Source organism: Orycteropus afer, unplaced genomic scaffold (genome assembly GCF_000298275.1).
Source record: "Orycteropus afer afer isolate SDZICR_OR568_19922 unplaced genomic scaffold, OryAfe1.0 scaffold00029, whole genome shotgun sequence".
Lineage (NCBI taxonomy): Eukaryota > Metazoa > Chordata > Mammalia > Tubulidentata > Orycteropodidae > Orycteropus > Orycteropus afer.
In genome coordinates this window covers 13,458,373-13,467,607 of record NW_006921616.1, presented here as the reverse complement: position 1 = coordinate 13,467,607, position 9,235 = coordinate 13,458,373, and positions in this window count along the sequence as shown.

Sequence of the window (9,235 nt, the reverse complement as noted above, 5' to 3'; positions counted from 1 at the left end):
AAAAAAAAAAAAAAAAAAAAGTTAATGTTTAGCTATTGCCTAAGCCACCATTAATCAGGTTTTCTATTTCTAGAAATGGGAAGCATTCCTAACCTATATGAGCTGTTAGTCCAGAGGTGTGAGGTTTGGGAGTAGCTGTCCAACACCAGTCCCCATGCCACCTTCTTTGCAATAAGAATACTAGCTGGAGTCATACTAAGGTTTTATGCTCAGTAACATTTCACATAGATCTTGAAGTGTTTGCCACACACTAATCTAATATCATTTGGAGAATGGACTTTTGACTAAACCACAGGAAAAATAAACCTGGTTCTTTGATGAACATATGATTAAGTCATATATTCACCATGAATTGACAAATCAAAAGTTTATTCAGTATTTCACAGTAAGTGGATAGGGATTCAGAGCCCAAGTCTCTTGGCTCTTCAATTTGAGGCTGTATATCATCATTATGTGCACATAGATCTGATTTTGTACCTTTCATTTGGGATACTGTAAATAAAGAAAAGCAGCCCTGATGGGACAGCGGTTATGTGCTTGGCTGCTAACCAAGAGGTCAGCAGTTCAAACCCACAGCCACTTCATGGGGGAAAGATGTGGCAGTCTGTTTTCATAAAGATTATAGTCTTGAAACCCCTTGGAACTATTCGTCTCTGTTCTATAGAGTTGCTATGAGTCTAAATCTACTTGACAACAATGGGTTCGATAAAGAAATATGGTCTCTAATGGTTGCTGTTAGGTGCTGTCAAGTCGATCTCAACTCATTATGCCCCATGTAACAGAGTAGAACTGCCTCATAGCGTTGTCTAGGCTATAAGCTTTATGGTATAGTGCCTAAGACTTGTGGCTAATGAACAGAAGGTTGGCGGTTTACACCCACCAGCCTCTGTAGAAAGAAGACTGGGCAATCTACTTCTGTAAAGATTTACCACCTCGGAAACCCAAAGGGGGTCGCTATGAGTCGGAATCGACTTGACGGCCGTGAGTTAGGTTTTTCGTTAATCTTTATGAGAGCAGATTACCAAGTCGTTCTGGTAATCTGGCCACCAGGGCTCCTCTAATAAAATATGGTCTTTCAGTCTCATTTACCAGGTCGGAGCCACAAAAGCATCACCAAAGTGTAGAGCTAGGCTTACATGAAATCTTATTTTAAACTTGCATTTTAAAAAACCCTGGAATGAAAATCTAAGCTAGGAATCTCAACCTTGTTAGGGAGGGAATTATTAGGTACCTTTTTGTGCACTTTTGAAGTGGGAGCTGCATGGAGTCAGAGAAGCAACCACGGTGTCGGGACCTTTTGCCACATCCATGAGGATGTGGCCCGAAGCACCTGATTTCTTGATCAAGCATTGTATTTGTCAGCATAGATGATTGTGGTAGCACTGACAGAAATTTTATCACATTTAACATTTGTTCATTTCACACCTCAGACTCTCTCTCGATTGCAGAATTTGTCTCATTGGCATTTGTCATATCTCGGCTATCTTCTTTCACCACTTTGTAGATGGTGGCTTTTTTAGGCGACTTTTTCTGAGCTGAGGATTTTTTTTCCAGGATGCCAATCCAATCTGGTATTTCAAAATGCCAACACCATTGGCCCTGCTGGAAACCGATTAAACAATTTCTATGCCTAACAGCTCTTTTCAAGTTGCTGAGTTTTTTATTTTCATTTCTTAAGGCTAAATTTTCACACACACAAAAATTGCCCACTCTTTGCATGCAAATGAAGCAGTTTAGAAATGGAAATTCAAGCACAGTGAGCCCTGCATTAATTTACAAATCCATGGCATATTTAAAATATTTTTTCAAATTGCTTCACACGTTTTGGGTGTGTGACATATCGCCATTTAACTTAGTCAAAGTTATTTTGCTGATAAACTTTAGATAACTCAAAAGATGGCATCTTTGGGAGAACCAAGGGAAAAGTCTGTTATCAGTTCCTTTGTATATATATTTTGTTTGCTTGCTTGCTTTTCTCATTAAAATAAAAGAAGATCAAGTTGGGTGAATTCAGCTCTCTTTAGAGGCAGGATTTCCTCACCCAGGTGAGCTTTCTCAAACTTGTGTGAATAAAAGAGGAAAGAAAAATGAATGTCCTTGAGTGAGAGTCCACAGAAGTCCAGGTGTGTGTCACCAACACTTCACATTTCAACCACTTGACTCTGGTGCCTCTAAGAGAACCCAGGCTTATCCTCACCCCTCTGTAAAGATACAAATGGGTAATCGTCACCCATCTTCAGCAAAGTACATCTTAGCTCTCTGTTGGGTAATTGCAGAGAAAGAATACACATTTGATGCAAATGGGGCTATTCAAGGAAGACTCTCTTAGCCTTTCACTTTATTTTAGTGTTGCACCAATGCTAACACATCTTATTACTGAAATGCTAAGATTTTTGAACTTAAGCAAAATCATCCACTTATGGATAGCCTAAAATACCAAAAACAAACCCATTGCCAACAAATTTATTCTGATGCATAGCAAGTCCATGTGTTTCAAGGTGGCCCTGTACCCCACAGGGTTTTCAATTACTAGGCTGGTGGTTCAAACCCACCAGCCACTCCTCAGAAGGAAGATGGGGCAATCTACTTCCGCAGTGATACTGCCTCGGAAACGCAAGGAGGGGTCGCTATGAGTCAGGTCTGACTCGACGGCACATAACAACAACAAACAACATGATCTTTCACAAGTGGATTGCCTGGTCCTCCTTCTGAGATACCTATGGATGAATTCCAATCACCAATTTTTCATTTAGTAGCCAAGCATTTGACCATTTTGGCCACCCAGAGACTCCATATCTATAGCTTAGTCCTGACTAAGTTCAGATTCCAGTCAGAGTTTAAAACTGTAATGTGCCCGACCAGATACAAAGGCCAGTTAGAATGTATACTAAATAAGACAGTAACAAAAACAAACAAACTCACTGCTGTCAAGTTGGATCCAACTCATAGATAAACCCCCCCCCCCCTTGGGTTTCTGAGGCAGTATCACTATGGAAGTAGATTGCCCAACCTTCCTTCCAAGGAGTAGCTAGTGGGTCTGAACCACCAGGCTTCTGTTTAGCAGTCAAATGCCTTAGGCACTACGTCACCAGAGCTTTTTAAATAAGACAGTGGTTGGACAAATAGGCTGATGGAACAGAATGGAGAGACCTGAATAAGACTCACACCTATATAGAAGACCTGATACTGCAAGTAAGTGGGTTAAAAAGGACTCTTCAGCAATGGTCTGGGATAACTAGTTATCAAATTGCAAAGATAAATAAATAAATAGAAATGCACCCACACCATTCATTAAAATCCATTCCAGATGGATCAATGACATATAGAAGGAAAAAGCTTACAATTTTTAGGAGAAAAATATGGGACAAAGATGCTTTTCTTTGTGATGTCAGGATAGGGAGGTATTCTTAAACAAGTCATAAAAAGAACTATAAAGAAAATATAATGATACATTCAACCACATCAACTTCTATTTATTAGAAAGCACCAAAAGACGAATAAAGACAAGATGTAAATGGGGAAAAGATTTCTGCAAACCCATAACTAACAAAAGATTAATGTCTAAAAAATAAAGAATTCTTTTGATTCAATAAGAAAGACCCAAAAGGGGACAAATGATCCAAGAGTAAAAGATGTGAATTTATTTTACAGAGGCCATGTGAATGCCCAATAAACATATGGGGAAATGTTCATTAATAATCAGTAAAGTGCTAAATAAACCACAATGAGATATCATTCACTTCCCCAGGTGGATAAACATTTTAAAAAATCTGACAATATAAAGTGATGGTGAGATGTGGAGTAAGGATATGAAGTGACAGGCATTCCTTTATACGGCTGCTTATAGTTAGCATCACCTGGTAAAACTGAAAATGTGCACATCCCACAACCCAGCATTTCACTGCCAGATACATGGCCAAGAGAAACTAGTGCGCCAGGCACTGTGCGCTAGTTCATGGCAGCACTGTTCTTCAGAGCAAACCACCCAAACATCCATAAACAGCAGGATATATAAATTCATTATGACAGAGCCATACAATGAAATCCAATATGGCTGCACACATGAACATGGTTGAATCTAAAAAATCTAACATTGAACAACAAAAAAAGTAAATTGTAGAAAAATACATGCAGTATGATCTTTTTTTTTTTTTTTTTTAACCTAAAGTTCTAAAACAGACAAAACTAGGGATATTTTTATATAAGGAAACTACCCTGGTGGCACACTGGTTAAGCACTTGACTGCTAACTGAAAGGTCAGAAGTTCTAATCCACCAGTCACTCTATGAGAGAAAGATGAGGCAGTCTGCGTCTTTAAAGTTTTACAGACTTGGAAACCATGTGGGGCAGTTCTAGTCTGTCACACAGGGTGGCTATGAGTCAGAATCAACTTGATGGCAACGGGTTTCATGTATATATATATAACCAAAACTGCCGTCGAGTCAATCCACCTCATAGCGACCCCTCCTTGGGTTGGGTTTCCAAAGCGGAATATCTATGGAAGTAGATTGATTGCCCAACCTTCTTTCCGAGGAAAGTGCCTTAGGCACTATGCCACCAGAGCGTGCTCTCACACTCTGTGTGTGTGTGTGTGTGTGTGTGTGTATATATATGTATATATGTATATATATATATATAAAGAAATGCAAAGGGTGATTGACACAAAATTCAGGATAGTGATTACCTCTGGAGAAATGAGGGGGAATGGAATTCTGGAATGTCACCCATAAGGCTTCAAAAGTATCAACATTACTTTTCTTCTTACTGGGCTCATTTTATCCTTAGTCTTGAAAGTGTATATAGATGTTACACACATAGATGTTGGACCAGCTATGATTCATAAATTCACCAGATCTTTGGTTTTGGTCTTTTTGCTTGTTTGGTTGTTTGTTTTTCCTTCACTCCCTGACCCTAAGGAATTGGGTGGCACAGTGGTTAAGCACTTAGCTCCTTATCAAATATTGGTGGTTCAAATCCACCAGCCACTCCATTCATAGTGACTTTATAGTGACCTTATAGGACAAACAACTGCCCTGGAGATTTCCAAGGCTGTAAATCTTTACAGTAGCCTGACTGCTCCATCTTTCTCCCATAGAGCGGCTGGTGGGCTCAAACTGGCAACCTTTGGTTTAGAAGCCAAGCATTAAACCACTGCACCCTCAGGGTTCTTTGGCTAACCCTACCTTGGCTTGTTTCATTTCAGTAATTTGGCTACTAGATTGAGGATTCATCAAATGATGTGAATATATGTTTGTATATAAGCTGTCTAAAAGAAGTACTTGTTTCTACAGACCTTTGAGCTTTTAAGAGTAATGTGATGGGTTGCCATTGAAGTATTATATGCTGTGTTTCTGGTGTTGAGCACAGTTTTCTGAGCACAGTAAGATGAGATTCTTTCTGTGTTCAGCAGGAATTTCCTAAACTTGTAGAGCAGCATCAGCCATTTTCCACCTGTTTTGTCAAAGCTTCCTTAGACCAAGACTCACTAGAAGGCAACCAATAACCAGCTGTCACGGAGTCAATGCCAACACATGGCAACCCCATGTGTCTCAGGGTAAAACTGTGCTCCATAGGGTTTTCATTGGCTGATTTTTCAGAAGTGGATTGCCAGGGCTTTCTTCCAAGGCATCTCTATGAGGACTCAAACCTCCCACTTTTGGTTAGCAGCTGAATGTGTTAACTCTATGGACCACCCAGAGCCTCCCAGTAGAAGGTGGGCCTTGCTTATCTGGTTTAACATGTATATGGAGAGCCAAGCCCAACATCATGCACGCACAGCACTTAATAAGTACAGACTATTCAGAATTTAAATGAGTTTAGTCTGGGCAGGGGGAAAGAGCAGGAAATCAACCAGGATGTGTTTGGCTTTATTTTGAGAAAACAACCAGGTTTATCTGACCCAGACTGGTGCAGCTGATGAGATCCGAGCTGCTTAGGCTCAATACCCAGGCAGCTGGTCACTCGCATCCATCAGAGCAATCAAGATGCTGATTGTTCCCGCTTCCCTTGCAGTAACAGGAAACTTCGGCAGAAAAAGAAAGGAGGAGGTAAAACACCAGCCTGGCAGTCCCAGCAGCACTTTGCCACCTGGCCATCATCACCCCCTTGGAGTCCCTGCCAATGTCGTGCTTTCTTTCCACTCCATGGAATAAAGTACTGGAAAGAGATACTCCAGAATGGTTCGCCCTGATATGTGACGGTTTCCTGCATGGGACTTTTATTCTTATTTGGCATTGAGACTTTCAAATGACTCAGTGATTAATGCTTCAGATCCTGCATGTGGTAATTGCCTTGGCAGCAAATGATGTCTTTGTGCTTGCCCACTCACCTTTTGTACGGAGTTCCCCGCGCCTGTTCCCTTACTTATGACTTGTTGACATTCATCTATATTTAGTAAGTGTTTTGCTAATATCCAAGGAGTCATCAAAGGTGCAGCTGCTTCGTCTCTACAGGAAACCCCCGCTTTAGGGGGCTAGCTCTACTCTATGCGAATCTGCTCCGGAACATTCCTGCGCATGAAGATGAGAAATGCGCTTAATTTTTAAATTAGCTGGCGGATGCTTCTCCCTCTCTTCCTCCTTTTGGGGCTTGATGAACTCATATGTTATTCTTGGTTGATTGTCAAACTAGTGAGGATGTTTTTTTTCTGATCTTCTTTATGTGGAGTTATATTTAGTTGTTTCTTCCTCTTTTTCCAGAGGTCCCTTTCTTCCTTGTGTGGACATGTGACCTTGTTTTTGTGTTTACAGTGTCCGGAGCTAGGAAACTTGTGATAGTCCTTTCCTGTTCCTTCTTGAGTCACTGGTTTCTGTCACAAGCCCTTGGCTCAACTCCATGGTACCCTTAGGAGGGTTGAGTTTCCAAAGTCAGTCTCCACTCTGCTTCCCCAGTTGCGTGGATGCTGCAGCAGAAAGCAAGAGAGGCTCGTCCTTCCTGAATTCCATCCAAATGGGGCTAGTTAACAACAATTCAAAACACTATTTTAAAGCAGTGTCACCCTCAGACAATGTCACTGTGGAGAGCTGGCTTCACTGTGAGCCGCCCCTTCCCAACAAGATGGGATGCTCAAAGGCAACTTCACCTAAGGCCCCCTGGTCTCGCCATCAACCCATTTCTACTCATTCTTAGAAGCAGCAAATATTTATTTTCCATTGGTTTTGGCTATCAAATATCAAGAATGGAAAGAAAAAAAAGAAGAAGTTTAAATACACATCTTAAAACTAATAAAATAAGTAGGAAACAGAATTTTGGAACAGATTTTATCAGATCTTTTGACACCGATGGGAACCCACCAGAGAAGGAAAACTAAAACCAGGAAATAAATGAGTGCAGTGAAGGGAAACGGTAAACACATGGAGGAAGTGGGAAGAATACTGTTACTGTTACATTGGGGGACTGCAATCGATTTCACAACACAAAATGTGTATGAGTTGTTGGATGGAAAACCAATTTGCTCTGTAAATGTCAGCCAGATCACAATTAAAAGCTACATAAATCAATAAAAGAGTGGGGGAAGAAGGGCACTTGAGGGGTACAGTCTGCCTTCACTAGTGCCCTTTCCATCGGTGTATGCATGCTCTTGTGGCAGAGTCAGAGAAGAGATAGAGAACCAGCATCCCCAAGCAGCCTGCTCTGTGCAATGCTTTAATATGTGTTTTGAAGAGACAGTGCAGTGAAGGGGTTAAGAATGCATGCTCTGGGGCTTGGTTTGAGCCTGCCTTAACCACTTACTAGCTGTGAGTTCCCAAGTTATTTTGATCTCAGTGCCTCAGTTTCCTCATCTGTGAAATGGGAATCATCATAGTACCTTCTTCATGGAATTAAGAAGACATGAATTGTTATTAAATAGGGTAAATAACAAGCATGATGTAAGCATTTGATAAGCCTAAAAAATAACTCAACAATATAGATAAATAAATAATTCCATTTGACCTTCATCATCTTTTGAGCTAGATTTCTAGTGCAAACACTATTGGTTGTCTCCTCAAAAGCTACTCCCTCTCCCATGTCCTTGTGGGCCTTCTCCCACCTCCACTTGATAGAGGCTGAAAGTGCCATTTCCTGACTTTCCCAGCATTCCTTGTAGCTGAGACGTGAATAAGTGGTGTGATTCTGGCCAAGGGAACTTGAGGATGTTTTTGCTGGGGTCTTTTGGAAAGATTTTCCTGCCTTGTGAAAGAGGAGGCAGTTGCACAAGGAGAAGCCTCCTTCCTTGCTTCTTGTCTTCTGATGTCATTCTATAGCAATCATCTTGCAACTATGAAAAAAAAAAGCCAAGAGAATTGCAGAGAAGCCAGACAACTTTCTCTGACCATCCCTGGAACCACCTACATCCAAGCTTCTCATCAAGTGGTGTGTTGAGATAATAAATGTCTTAACTCTAAGTCACTTCAGTCAGTTGCTTGTAGCCAAATGATGCAGGATTATTTTACATGGGGAAACAGAGGGTTAGAAAAGTTCAATAACTGTGCTAGCCAGCCAGATGGTCAAAGTGAAATTCAAACCCAGTCTAACTCTAAAGCTTCAGTTTCTATTGCTGTGCCAGTGAGCCATCATGACAGTGTTCACCAACTGGGCAAAACTAGTTAGGACTTGGAGCACCGAGGGGCCACCATGTGAAGGGGTGATTGGGCTGGGTGAAAAATAACGAGTGTCTCCTTGGAAGGAAAGTTGGGCAATCTACGTCCGTAGTGATACCGCCTTGGAAACCCAAGGAGGGGTTGCTATGAGTTAGATCCAACTCAAAGGCAGTGAGTTTAGTTTGAGTGTGTTTGTATCTTTTAATTATTTGCAAACCACTTTTACTTCTACAAATACAGAACTGGAAGGGAGTTAACAGACCATCCAGTCCAAGTGATAAAACTGAGTTGTGGCCTAAGGCATACATCTAGTTAGTGGCGAAGCCAGATGAGAACTGAGGTCATGATCATAGTCCTTTCCATACACTGTTAAGTCATTTTATCTACCTTTCAAGATAATCATGAAGTTGGGATATGTCAAGTAAACAATTGGACAGTCAAGCCTGGAACTCAGAAGAGTGTGAGGGATACAGATACATATCTGGGAGTCATCAACTTGTGAAAGGTACTTTAAAGCCCTGGAAGTGGTTGAGTTCTAGGATGGAGAAGAAAAGATAGTCTCAGCCCCAAGCTACCATTTATTGAGTCCTTGCTTTGTGCCAGGAGCTCTGGTGGCATAGTGCCTAAGACTGCTAACCAGAAGGCTGGTGGTTCGA